This window comes from Bidens hawaiensis, unplaced genomic scaffold (genome assembly GCF_021521415.1).
Source record: "Bidens hawaiensis isolate Kalapana, Puna unplaced genomic scaffold, B.hawaiensis_p1.1 tig00023419_1, whole genome shotgun sequence".
Lineage (NCBI taxonomy): Eukaryota > Viridiplantae > Streptophyta > Magnoliopsida > Asterales > Asteraceae > Bidens > Bidens hawaiensis.
In genome coordinates this window covers 144,542-159,804 of record NW_027493678.1, presented here as the reverse complement: position 1 = coordinate 159,804, position 15,263 = coordinate 144,542, and positions in this window count along the sequence as shown.

Below are 15,263 nucleotides of genomic sequence, written 5' to 3'. Positions count from 1 at the left end.
TATTATAACCCCTAGAATCTCTCTGATTGTACCCGCTCTAACCCTTACCTGAACTGTTCCCATACTGTTTCCGATTCGACTGATATCCTGTCTTCTAACAACCGCCTTCAAATTCAGGTTCGGCTGAGTGATCGCGTTTCCATAGCTGAAATTTGGATGATTTTTGAGGATCGGATGATAAGTATTTGACTTCGTATTGTCGCACTTCCTTTCACCCTGGACATAGTTGACCTATTCTTCTGCGTTCTCCTCATCTTGTACTACCCCACAACTCATGACTTCATGCCCCAACTCACCACAACCTTTGCATACTGGGTATGTTTTTACCGAGTTACCCTTTCCTTGCATAACTGCTTCCGATAACCTGTCCATCTTCTTTTCCAGTCTATCCATTCTGTCATCTGCCCCTTGATTGTCTACTACTTTTACTACTTCTCTTTTGACCATTTTATTCGACTGAGCCTGTCTCTTCGAATTAGTCGCATGTCTTTCAAGATGCCTCCAATCCACATTTTCATCATTCGCAAGAAAAGAACCATTAGTAGTGGCTTGGAGGTCTCGAACATCATCATTATAGGGACTATCGTGGAACGCCTTTATCAAATCCTATAAAACTATTCCATGATGAGGGCAAGTCCTTAACAATAGTTTAAATCTCTGAAAGGTTTCATAGAAAGTTTCACCCATACGCTGCTGAAAATTTCGAATAGCATTTTGAGCCTCTGTGGTTCTCTGTGGCATGAAATATTCATCCAAAAACTGTTGTGCCAAGTCCTGTCACGTGTAAATACTAGCCGATGGTAATGATAAGAACCACTGTTTGTTGCATCCTTCAAACTGAACTGGAACACAACCATCTTCACTTCATCCGCAGGAAAACCTGACTTGAGATAGAGGAACCGATTGAATTAAAATCACTCAAGTGCAGATATGGTTCTTCAGTAGCTTTTCCATGAAATGTGGGTAATCCGATTAAACTGCTCTGTCTAACTGAAAATGTTCTTGCATCTGTAACCAGAATAATGATCGGTAGAGAGTTTTTGGACACTTGTGGGATGAAGTGACTTTGAATTCCCCTAACGGGTGGTGGATTATATGCTTTCGGAACTCCATCATCAAACTCGTAAAAGGGAATCTGTAGCTCGCGGTTATTTTGACGTCTCGGAGCTTAATATTACTGATTTTCTGGATGGGTTTTGTCGAGGTTCCTGGTTATTCTGAATATTTTTTTTGTTGATACCGATCCCTATATGCATCCAAAATCTCCTCCTTATCATCACAATCTAACCCCGCATCATCCCCGATGTTCCATTATTCGACACGTATATTAGTCTGGTTAACCCCCGGTCTCTTACTTTTCTGCTGGCCTCTAACGATTTGGTGGGGCGGATCTGACTGACCAGTTGTCATCAAAGTTCAGTTGCCTTCTTTGGTTACGGTTGCCCTCTCCATGGGTTCTATTACAGTTAACATTCTGGTTACGGTTTGGTGGTGGGTTGTTTTGTGGAACATGTTGTTCTTGGTTTCGTGGTTGGTCTTGGTTATCGAGCGGGTAGTCATTAGGGTTTTAAATTATTTCGGTTACTCATGTCTTTTGTTTTTGGTATCGAATTTATGACTTATGGTTTTCGGTTTAACTTCGTTTCTGAGTTGTTCAATTTCGCTTTGCTGTTTTTTCAGCAACTATATCAAACTGTAGCGGCTCTTTCTCGCGGGATTATCTTATCTGCATTAACCTGTAAGATCACCTGCATAGACAAAAACACTAACACCCCGCGTAAAATCAACGAAGAATTAATTAAAACAAAACTAAAAATTAAGCTAAACTAGCACTTTGTGTGATGATTCCACGGCAGTGGTGCCATTTTGATCGATGTTGAAAGGTCAATCAAAAACATTTATAAAATTACCTCTACTAGAAAGGGCAAGTAAGGTGTTGAATTCACATGGAATCAATGGAAAGTTCTCGTTCAGTTTAATGCTTTTACTTAATTACTAACATTAGAGCCCGCGCTTCGCGGCGCGTATGTATTATTGTACCAATTCACAATAACAAGTTACAATGTAATTAACTTTAGAGTTCTTCGTAATCAATTTATAAATAAAATATACATGTAACATATAAGTTATGGAGAAATGTCAGTTTGGTAATTTCAAACGATTAACGAGTAAAACTGAAACCAAATAGTTTTCATAAACTCTAAAACTGAATTTTTGACTTGAGCCTGAAACTGTCCCATACACATCCTAAATATTAAAATACGTGTTCTTTAACCGGTGCAACATGAAACCTTTTAAAGTCTCATGTGGTATTTGTTAGATGTTACAAAGTTTGATGTAGTTGTAACTTATAAGAGGATCATATCAGGCTTGAAGTTCAAATGTAGTATGCTACCTTGAAAGTCAAACTGCCTTGCTTTGGTTTAGCTTACATGCCTACCAAAACAATCATTTCCTTGGGTTTAGTATGTGTGCAATTTATTTGGATGTAGGTAACCTGGTAAAGGAAAAGACAAAGATCATATATCCGATACCGCCCTTGACCTTCGTGATTAAGTTAAATTTCAATTGGTAAATTAAAAAAACTTGCAATTAATTCCAAATAAAAGTTTTCGAAAATAATATTAAACCAGCTTAACAAAACTAATGCCCACGGAGCTCTGTGCGCAAGTCTTTGATTTATTTTGTCTCAAAATTCAGTGCACAATAGTTAAACGTGTCCTCATCATACACAACTCTTGAAGGTGTCTCAGAATCCTCCTAACAATAATAGATAGATTCATAAATAGGTATTTTAGAAAAAATACATAAAATATTTTTTTGGACACATTTAAGCACATGATATTAAATTAATCACTCGCATTATTGTAGTTGAAGTGAAAGTTTTTCAAACTTGAACTTACTAAAATTCATATAAGGTTAATAATGTACACAATAAGTTAACGAAGAAAACCGACGAACCGACACAAACCAACCCGGAAATACCGACAACTAATAAATAATGCAATTTGGTTTTAGGTTGTCTAGGTTTTAAATTGCGAGATGCGCTTCGATACAACTTGGTTTTAGAAATCTTTGACAGCTAACGCTATAGATTTTCAATAAATTGCGTGATTAAGTTAACATTGTCAAAATACTTAATACTTCTAATATGGATTTTATACTTCTAATATGGATTTTATTCAAGAATTCAATTATCCGTATTAAGAGCAACTACATTCCAGGTGTAGTTTTGAGCTAGAACTCGGAGCTTGAATCCGGTATGTTTTTCAATAGAATCAATCTTCTTTGCGAGTCTTTTCTCCAAAAAATCATGTCATAAAAGATAAGAATATCGATTAAAATTCTTTATATGAAACAATTGAGTAGTAATTTTACAAATTTTGATACATTTGATACCTGACCGTCTGATAGGAAGTCTGCAACATTAATAACCGTGGTGAATTCTTTTAGAGGTATCTCTTGTTTGTTAACCCCGGCCCAAATTGACCCATTATGTAAACCACACCAGAGTTTGACCGGCTAGAGATTAAACATAACCGGTATCAACCCGTTGGTAAGAAAATAAATAACATTAGACAAACATTTAATATAATAAAACCTTAACAGAAATCGTTGTAACGCGATTACTTCTCCTCGTAGGGCATCGTTTTCATAAACAAGTTCTCATTCCTGCAGTTTGAATGTTCAATATCCTCGAACAGCATAGCATCATGAAATTATAAGGGTTGAAACTGTATAAAAACTTTATAAATGTTAGTGTTTTGATAATTTATAAAGATGTTACAAAATCTTGTTTTCTTTGATTAAAATAAGCCGTCTCTCAGTTTTTGCTTGACTTGATGTAGTTATTGCACACTTGCGCCACCATGGTTGTGGCCCATTAGACGCTTGCACCATAAACACACAAAATTTAACACAAAGTAACATATGTTTAAAGAACGATCATTGCATGACATAACATTAATAATTAAAAATAAAAATTAACTAACATACGAGTATGAGAAAAATATCAACATATCGAAATAAAAATGGAAGTACTCAGGAGTTTTCATTTCTAAGCCTAGTTACATCATCTCTCAAGAGTTCTAGCTCGGTCTCTGTTCTTGACTCTATGAGAAAACAATAACATGCTAGAAATAAATAAAATAGCGCATCCAAATTCCACATTAGAATTATGTACCATCTCCACTTGTATTTTGTGAAGTTGACGGTTCTATCATCCTATTGTACCGATCAATTATTCCCCTCATGCTGCATATTAACAAAAAGAATAAAGTTGATAATGTATTGTTTCTATAACATGAAAACCATGTATGCTATTCATTAATTTGTTGTAGAACTACAGTTAGGATAAGAATTACAAGAGAAACATAATATTATGTCATCGGTGAGTTCCATATTATTATTTCATGAATCTAAAACATAATCAATGGCAATAGGATGATCAAGTTCAAAATCATAACAATCGAGTAACAAGCACTCAACATGTACACATTAATTAACCTTAATTTCCACCATTTTCGAACCAATCACAAGAGAATTGAAACAAAGCCTAATTTTGAGTAAATGAATTAAAATCAAACAAAAAAAAATTGGTAATGTCTAAGTAGAAAGCACCTTCGTAATGAAGGAACCAGTGAGTAGAATAGACCAAACTATGAAACAAGATACCAAAAAACTCGTGACTCGCCTCCAGCCCTTAAATTTTAGATTAAGAATAAGGATAATGAACATAGGTTGTAACGGTTGAAGATTTTCAATAGCAATGAGTGTAATTGAATGAATAGGCAGATGGTGATGGCGTCTCATCGGAATATCTTCAATTACTATTTTTTTCTTCCTATAGCGATTATGGTTTAGGACTCAAGAACTGAACATGAATGATGATAATAGCTAGTTTATGGATACTAACCTGTCACCGATGCAACTCAATAATACAGAACACAGATGCTCGCGATACCCAAATTGAATGAAAAAACCTAAACACAAACGAATTGTGGGAAGTCGGCAACGCATTAATATAAGATTAATGGAGAACGTCAAATGAATAGCAATTAATGATGAACCCGAAACCGATCATTGAATCAAAGCCATTCAATTGAACAGATTGAAGGGGGGCTGTTGGGATGCTCCGGCTACATTTGCTTTCTGGAGTCTTATCGGCGGCGGTTTACATTTAATTTTAAAGGCGTCTTATGAGAGAGAGTGTTGGAATGTGAAAGGTTACTTATCTCTATTATAATGTAATATAGATATAGATAATATGACGGACAAACGATTTCAAGCAGTTTAAAAGTGATTTGTAATAATATGAAATTAATCAATCTCCAGGTTTCAGGCTTTCAAGCAAGTTGGACAATTAATAAAACCTAGTTGGAAAAATCTTAGTTTAGATAAGTAAACCAATAGACTTAATATTTGGCTATGTTAAATTTCAGAACTTAATCCAATCGATTGACACAGCTTTGTTAATGCACGGTTTTGGCATCTCGAGTCTTTGTATTTATCATCTTTGTATTTTATTAATATAATGAAAAAGATATATATGTTAAATAGGTAGTTCGTTAATGTAAGGCTAGTTCGCTAAGAATGATTAACGAACTAGCCAGTTTTCTTAATGTATCTCCCATTCGTTAAGGATGTTTGACGAATGGGCTTATAATTCGTTATGTATAGTCCCATTCGTCATGGAATGTTGACGAATGGGGCATAATGAATCAAAATGATTCGTTATGTTTCCTTATTGAGTCTGTAATGTTAACGAACTGGACTCCAATTCGTTACGGGATGTGTAACGAATTGGGTCCATCGTCTATATATAGAGGGTTAATCCTCTGATAAATTAAGTTTTGATTATCTAAAGTATTGAACCTCTGTCAAAATCATCTCTAGATCAAAGCTTCGTATAAACTATTACTAATATATATATATACTAATTAAGAGTAATAACTAGAACTAGATCCTAGTAAGGTATTAGATCTAAGATTGATTCTTCCTAGATCTGATACGTGATTAAGAAGTGGTATAAGAACTTTCGGTGTTCTGATTGCTCTTGATTTAGTTTATTGAATTAACAATTATAGCATATTTTATTTGGTTTTGGTTTTATTAAGATTCAACTGAATTCGATCGAATTAACAGTTAAATTGATTAAGTATGGACTAAGTTTGGTTGAATTGTGATTTTGAATAGAATTAGATTGAGTTTGATTTGGATCTGAATGTGTACGGAAAAAGGTATCGGGTTTGGATTAATTGTGTTTTGATTTGGTCGATTGAGGTTACGAGATGATGTGTATTGGATTCATGATGTGTATACGAGTATTTTGAGCTAAAGTTTGATCAATTTGGTTAAGTATCGAGTTGGTATTACAAATTTGATTAAGTTTTTGTTGTTCTTCATTCTAGAAATTTTCCAGAATTCTGGAAAACTTGTTTGAAGATTCAACAATGGTGTTAGTTCGTCATGGTTAATTCGAAACACGAGTTAATTCGCTACATTTGATTAGTTATCAACGTGTCCTGTTCGTTACCTTTTTCTGAACAAATTCGTGCCACGTGTCAAAAGTTGTTAACCGTCTAACAACCTGATTCGTTATTTACTGTAGTTGATTCGTCATCAACTGTAGAAATTCGTGTCTCTTGATTTGTTAACATTAATTACTAATTCGTCATCTAGATTCGTTAGTGTGATTCGTCATATTGATTCGTCAACTTGATTCGTTGTTATGATTCATTATTGATTGTGTCTACAATTCGTTAGTGATGTGTCATTGATTCCTTACTAATTAGTTATAAGCTAATTCGTTGTGGTACTATTCCTTGTTCATTATTCAGATAATAATCAATTCGTGCATTTAATTCGCTATACTTAATTCGTTACTCTTACTGTTCACAGTTCGTTCAAATTTTTCAATATTAACTCTTGAATTTTGAATTGTTGTTAAATTTTAAATTGTTACTTACAATGGCTGGTTTTTATGCGTTAGCTTCTCAGAGCATACTGATGCAACAGATGTTACAATTGGATGCTGAAATTGGATCTCATTCCAAATGCCATCGACTGATGAAGTTCAGTGACTTTGCAAAATGGGAACCACAATTTCGTGCTCATCTTGGTTCTGTTAATCCAGATTGTTCCTATTGTCTTGATGAAGTTTATATTGTACCAATGATTGGTGATGAGACTACTGGTTTTACTCCTAAAACTATTTCACAATATTCTCAAGAGGAAAAGAAGGCTTTAGAGCTCGAGACAAAAGCGCATTCGACTCTTACTATGGCATTTCCAGATAATATATTCCATCAAGTTGGAAGCATCAAGATTAGTGCTTCTTTGTTTCAACACATCAGAATGAAAAGCATGGGTAATACTGAGGAAAGCAAGAAAGTAATGTTAAAGTTCCAATTCCAAAACTTCAACTTACTCAAAGGTGAAATTGTTGAGAAAATAACTACCCGTTTCAATCATTTAATTGCTGAAATGAACAAGTTAAAAATGAAACCCTCTAAAAGTGACAAGATGGATACAATTAAAAATGCTTTACCTAGCTCATACTCAACATTTCTGATGGTGTTGAAGGAGAATGATTATTTCAAAAATAAATATTTGACTGCTTCTGAGTATATGCAAAAGATTGAAGCTCGGGAATAAGATTTGAAGTGTCAAAAGTCATCAAAAGAAAGTCAAGATACATCCTTCTATGGTGGAAGTATGCCTTTAAGCTCCATAGTATCTCCGATCACTGCATTTCTCACTCAGAATGCAAATGAAATTCAACAACAACTTATAGTGATCCAAAAGTATGCTTTTTGGTATCTGGAGGTTCTGGATCTTCTGGAGATTCTGGAACTTCGGCTACTGCAAATTAATTCTCAGCACCACCTAATGTGAACATGAAAGAGGCTGAACAAAATTTTGCCTTTTTGTGTGCTTTCATGACTTCTTATGAAAACTTGGTTGGTACTAAAATTGCTACAAGTGAATTAACCGATGAAGATTATGACCAAATCGATCCTGATGATTTGGAGCACATGGATTTAAAATTGAATATGTCAATGATAGTAAGAAAAGTGAAGAAGTTCATGCAAAGAACTAGCAAAGATCTTCCATCATTGAACAAGAAGGTTAGGTTTGATAAATTGAAAGTTAAGTGTTTTAACAGCCAAGAGTTTGGACACTTTGCCAAAGAGTGTGACAATCAAAGAAGGAGCACACTGGTCCTCGAAGTCAAGATAGAAATTTTTTTGTGAAAAAGAATAATGATGCAGATAAGTCTTCTGGAAATAAACAGTCTGCTTCTGGATCACAAGCATTGTTGTCTGCTGTTGATGGAACTGATTGGTCACAAAGGCTGTTATGCAATGACAATCAAGCTAACTTGGCTATGTTCAAGTCAAATGAAAATTTTCAAGATGCGAGTGGAAGTGAGCTATCTTCATACATTGATACTGAGTCTGTTTCTGATGATTCATGTGAAATGCAGCCAACTACGTTTGCTTGTATGGCCAAAATTGACGAGGTTAGTTCTTCTGTTCCTAACTCTGTTAATTTATCTGCTAATGTGCCCTGTGTTGTTTGTGAGAAAAATAAGCCTAAGTTAGAATCATTGAAAGATCATAACGATTGTTTAGTAAAAGAAATTGCTTCCCTTTAGGATACTTAAAGACAATCTTTAGAATCTCAAATGAGATCTAGGGAGAAAATTGAAGAATTTTCTATAGGTAATCATGATCTCAAAGCTGAGTTGCCAGTCAAAATAACAATTAATGATAAAAAATTTCAAGAAATCTTGAAACATTGTTATAAGATAACTGAGCTTGGGAATGAAGTTCTTGAGTTGAAAAATAAGTTGGGCAAATTTAGAAACTCATCATTTTTGCTAAATGAGATAATCGAAGTATCTGGTAAGCAAAAAGATTCTAAAAGAGTGTAGGTTTTGTTGAAGTACCACCACCATTTCATAATGGTTATATTGCAAATCCTTTTGCTGGAAAAGAAGAAGTGGTTGTGAATGAACATGTTGTTTCAGAAAAACCTAAACCAGTAAAAACTGACAATGTTGAGGTCCAATCGTCAACTCAAAAACATCATGTTGAAAGCAACAAAGTTTTTGTTGAGAATGTTGAGAAAGTTATCATTGAGGATGTGTTTGAACCAGATGTGATACACAAAAACCAGAACATTCCTAGTTCAAATCACATTCTATGTGAACCTCATGAATTTGAGGAGGTGGTGTATGGTTCGAACATATCTCAAATGAAAAAGGAAAAAGTTGTTAAACCAGTGAAGGCTAAGAAATCAAAAAAACCTAAAATTTCTGATGAGGATTTGATGCCCTTTATCAATTCTATTGCTTTTAAGCTATCAACTGATCGTGTTTTTAAGCTTAAAGGATAAGCACAATGTTCACTGAGAAAGATATTCCGCTTGATATTATCAAACCCGAATTGATTGAAAGCTTCTTTCACAATGATACATCTAAAGTACTAGAAATTAAAAACAAATTTATGAAATCCAAGACCTCAAAAGTAGTAGATCCATTGATAAAAGGTAAGAATTTGTTAAACTCTGCTAAAAATGTTCAGTTTGTGAAATCAAATGGAACGGATTCATTACAAAGCTTTTCTAATTGTTCAAATCTGGATTTCTACATGATACGGAAATCTATTACTTTTGATGACTTGGAGAAAGATCCGATTGCTGGAGTTTATCATCAACCTTCAGTTACACATGTTTCTTCTAAACCATCACATGAACATGTTGACATGAGAACCTATTTTCTGTGGTGAACATGGTCATGTAGTCAGAAACTGTGGTCTGAAGAAATCCCAAAATCTTCATCCATTTATCAAGGAACAATCTAAACCCGTTCCTGTGATTAAGGAGATTTTGATGCGCTTTATCAATCTTGTTGCTTTTAAGCTATCAACGGGTCGTGTTTTTAAGCTTAAAGGGATAAGCACAATGTTCACTGAGAAAGTTATTCCGCTTGATATTATCAAACATGAATTGATTGAAAGCGTCTTTTACAATGATACATCTAAACTACAAGACATTAAAAACAAATTTGTGAAATCCAAGACCTCAAAAGTAGTAGATCCGTTGATAAAAGGTAAGAATTTGTTAAACTCTGCTAAAAATGTTCAGTTTGTGAAATCAAATGGAACTGATTCTTTACAAAGCTTTTCTAATTGTTCAAATCTGGATTTCTACATGAAATGAAAATCTGTTACTTTTGATGACTTGGAGAAAGATCCGATTGCTGGAGTTTATCATCAACCTTCAGTTACACATGTTTCTTCTAAACCATCACATGAACATGTTTACATGAGAACCTATTTTCTCTGTGGTGAACATGGTCATGTAGTCAGAAACTGTGATCTGAAGAAATCCCAAAATCTTCATCCATTTATCAAGGAACAATCTAAACCCGTTCCTGTGATTAAGGAGATTTTGATGCGCTTTATTAATCCTGTTGCTTTTAAGCTATCAACTGGTCGTGTTTTTAAGCTTAAAGGGATAAGCACAATGTTCACTGAGAAAGTTATTCCGCTTGATATTATCAAACCCGAATTGATTGAAAGCGTCTTTCACAATGATACATCTAAACTACAAGACATTAAAAACAAATTTGTGAAATCCAAGACCTCAAAAGTAGTAGATCCGTTGATAAAAGGTAAGAATTTGTTAAACTCTGCTAAAAATGTTCAGTTTGTGAAATCAAATGGAACTGATTCTTTACAAAGCTTTTCTAATTGTTCAAATCTGGATTTCTACATGAAACGAAAATCTGTTACTTTTGATGACTTGGAGAAAGATCCGATTGCTTGAGTTTATCATCAACCTTCAGTTACACATGTTTCTTCTAAACCATCACATGAACATGTTTACATGAGAACCTATTTTCTCTGTGGTGAACATGGTCATGTAGTCAGAAACTGTGATCTGAAGAAATCCCAAAATCTTCATCCATTTATCAAGGAACAATCTAAACCCGTTCCTGTGATTAAGGAGAATTTGAGAAGACCAATGTCTTTTGAGGATGAAACTGACATTTTGTTTTCTGATGTGAATCCTCGAAAGGTGATTCATGTTATTGAGAATGTAAGTAATGTTAAGCCCAAATTCGTTCCTACAGAACCTATTTGCAAAAATGTGAATACAAATATTGTTCAAGCTGCATATCTAAAACGAAAGTCTGAACGTCCTGTGACTTATTCAAAAGCAGCTAAGAAACATTTGGATACATTAAATGTTAAAACTTCAAGAGAAACTCAAGAGGTGCCCAAGACTGAGGCCTGGGCTGCCTTTTTGAGCTGGTCATTTTCTTTTCATGTGTAGGGATCATCCAAGACCATTTCTGGTGAAAACTGCATAATGGATAGTGGATGTTGTCGTCATATTACTGGCAACATTGATCTTTTAACGAATGTAAAAAATATATAAGGAGGGTATGTTGCGTTTGCTGGTAATTCGGGAGGAATGATAATAAAAGAGGGTGATGTGTCAAATGGATGCATTACGCTTGAAAAAGTCAACTAATGTGATAAAGTTGTTCACAACCTGTTGAGTGTGTCACAAATATGTGATAAGAAATATATTACTGTCTTTACAGATAAAGAATGTCTAATTCTGAAACTGGGATACGTATTTCCTGAGGACATGGTTGTCATGAGATCTCCTCGATCGAATGATATTTATGTGCTGAACATGTCTTCTAAAGTATCGACTTCTGTGGAAACGTGTTTTGTTTCTAAGGCAACTGAAAAGGACACGATTCTCTGGCACAGAAGAATGAGTCATATCATGTCAGGAAAATGAATTATTTAATGGCAAATGACCTGGTTGAAGGTGTTTCTTTGAAACATTTTAAGTTATCTGATCACTGTGTTGCTAGTAATAAGAAGAAAAAGTCACACCCATCTAAGTTAATCAATACCATTGATACTCCACTTGAATGACTTCATATGGATTTGTTTGGTCCTGTGAATCGTGCAAGTATCGCTGGTGATAGGTATTTTTTAGTCGTCATGATGATTATTCAAGATATTCGTGGGTCTTATTTATGAGTTCAAAAGATCAGACACGCATTCTGGTTCAAAATTTAATCACTAAGATCGAATCACTATACAAATTAAAAGTGAGACGTATTCGAAGTGATAATGGTACGGAATTTAAAAACAATGTATTGGATTTATTTTGTGTTCAAAAGGGTATCCATCGAGAATACAGTGCTCCTTACGTACCACAACATAATGGGGTGGCTGAAGAAAGAATAAAACATTGATTGAAGCAGCAAGAACAATGCTTGCAGATTCTAAGCTTCATGTTCAGTTCTGGAACGAGGTTGTGTATAATACTTCCTGCTACACGCTCAATCGTGTTTTGACTATAAAGAAGTTTCAAAAGACGAGTTATGAGTTTCTGAACAAGATAAAACCTAATTTAAAGTACTTGGAATCATTTGGGTGTCCTCGTACTATGTTGAAGAAAGATGCAGGAAAATTTGAAGAAAAAGCAATTGAATGTTACTTCTTAGGTTACGCATCACCTAAGAAACGTGTATTTAACTTTACCTCCGGTTGTGTAGAGGAGTGGTACCATGTTGATTGCAAAAGGTACACCACACATTCAAGGTAAAGGACCTGATTTGATGTTTGACTATGAGAGTTTATTTAATTCATTTACTCAAATGGATGATCAATAAGATGAAGATTTGGTGCGTGCATATTTGGAAGATCAATACTTACCTCCAAGATCTTCAGTTTCTAATTATGAAGACACAATTCAAGATGATCTTCCTGATGTATCCATTGTGATTTCTATATCTTCGGATGATAGTCTGTTTGTTGATTCTTCCTCAGCTTCATTTCCTGAAACACATGAGATTGGTGAATCGTCTCATGATGCTGAGGAGAATCTCACTAATTTAACAGACAATGTTGTTGTGCCTAAGAATCCTATCCTTAGGATTCATAACTATCATCCACAGGACAACATCATTGGGGAACTTTATGTAGGTGTGCAAACACGTCATCAAGTTGCTACGTCAAGTGAATCTAACATATTGTGTGCTTATGCGGATTTACATTCTTCAGGAATCGTGAATCTCGCCAAATACACTTGCTTTCTATCCCAAGTAGAGCCAACGACGACTCGTATGGCACTTGAAGATCCTTCTTGGGTAGAAGCAATGCCAGAGGAATTGCAACAGTTTAACCAACTGGGTGTATGGGATCTCATCGATAATCCTGCTAGAGTTAAGAAGCCTATCCCTACGAAGTGGGTAATGATCGTGAGAAACAAATCACGTTTAGTGGTGCAAGGTTTTCATCAGCAAGAGGAAATAGACTACACTGAGGTATATGCTACGGCCGCAAGATTGGAAGATATACGAATATTTTTGGCTTATGTGGCTTACAAGAATATTAAAGTTTATCAAATGGATGTGAAAAGTGTTTTTCTCAACGGCGAACTACATGAGGAAGTGTTTGTTTTACAGCCTCCTGGCTTTGAAGACCCTAATTATCCAAACCGAGATTACCATTTAAACAAGGCCCTGTATGGTCTCCATCAAGCCCTGAGAGCTTAGTATGGAATGCTTGCTGACCATCTTACTGATAATGGCTTCGAGAGAGGGACTGTAGACTGCACATTATTTTATAAGAATGTTGGTGATGATCTGCTCCTCGTTCAGATATATGACAACGACATTATCTTTGGGTCAACAAATGACAAGTTATGTAAGGATTTCGAGAAGTCAATGCAAACAAAGTTCGAAATGAGCTCGATGGGTGAGATGAACTTATTTTTAGGGTTGCAGGTTCATCAGTCTGACAAGGGAATCTTCATTCATCAAACGAAGTACGTGAACGATGTCTTGAGCCGATTCAAGATAACTACCAAAAAAATCCCTTCAACTCCTCTCCCCGTGGGTCACAATTAATCACCGGATGAATTGGAGGAAACCGTCGATCCTACCCTTTATTAGGCGATGATAGGTTCTTTAATGTATCTTATTGCTTCTCTACCTGACATAATGTTAGCAGTTTGTTTATGTGGTAGGTACCAAGCAAGTCCCCGAGTGACTCACCTGGCAGCGGTAAAGCTTATACTTCAATATCTTAGGGGTAATCCTAACATCGGGTTATGGTATCCCAAGGACGATAATTTCGATTTCACTACGTTTTCTAATTTAGACTATGGAGGGTGCAAGATCAACTTTAAATCGACTACAGCAGGGTGTCAATTCCTAGGAAGCCGGCTTATTTCCAGGCAGTGTAAGAAGCAGACAATGGTCTCCACTTCAAACGCAGAAGCCGAATACGTGGAAGCCTTGAGTTGCTGTGCACATATTTTATGGATCCAGCAACACTTGCGAGATTACGGTTTGAAATTTCTTGCTACTCCCATATTTATTGATAACTATGCTGCTATAAGTATCACCAAGAATACTATGCAACACTCAAAAACTAATCACATCGAAATTCGATATCATTTTATACGGTATTGCTTTGAAAAGAAATTAATTGATATTAAGAAAGTGCACACCGATTTTCAAAAAGCCGATCTGTTTACCAAGGCATTTGATAAAACACGTTATAACTTTCTGCTTGGTTTAAATGGATTAAAAAACCCTTGCTGATATCCTGAAACAAGGATAACTATCTTTATTTTCTGTTTATTTTTCTTTCATTTAATTTTTATTTTTTGGGTTTTGAGGGTGAAATAGAAAATACAAAAATTGTAACATCCCGTTTTTTTCGAGTTTCTATTAATAAATGAAATACGAGTCATTATAAGTCGGATTAGTGTTGGGTTAAATGGATATGGGTTATGGACTTGGGTTATGAAGGAAGGAAGGAAAGTCCATGGGCTTAAGCCCATGATCCGTAATTATATAAGTCATAAATCACCCATTTAATTTCATTTCACACATATTCCATACACCACCAAAACACACACTTAAGCTCTCTCTCTAGTTTCTTTCCTTTCTCTAGCCGATCCAAGATAGAAAACTGATCCCGATCCAAGGTAATGATAGTATGATGTTGTATGAGCTTAAACCCGCTAGATCTAGTCACGAAACGACGATCTGACACCTTAAACCGTTAAAGTCACGAGATCCGAATAGAATCAGGTATAAACCAATCAAAAGATGAGCTTAGGGGTCACCCTAGCTCAGATCTGGATCGAACGGGACGAAAAACGGTAAAAACGGTCTAAAATGGGGTAAACCGCGTTTTTCCGGCCAGGGG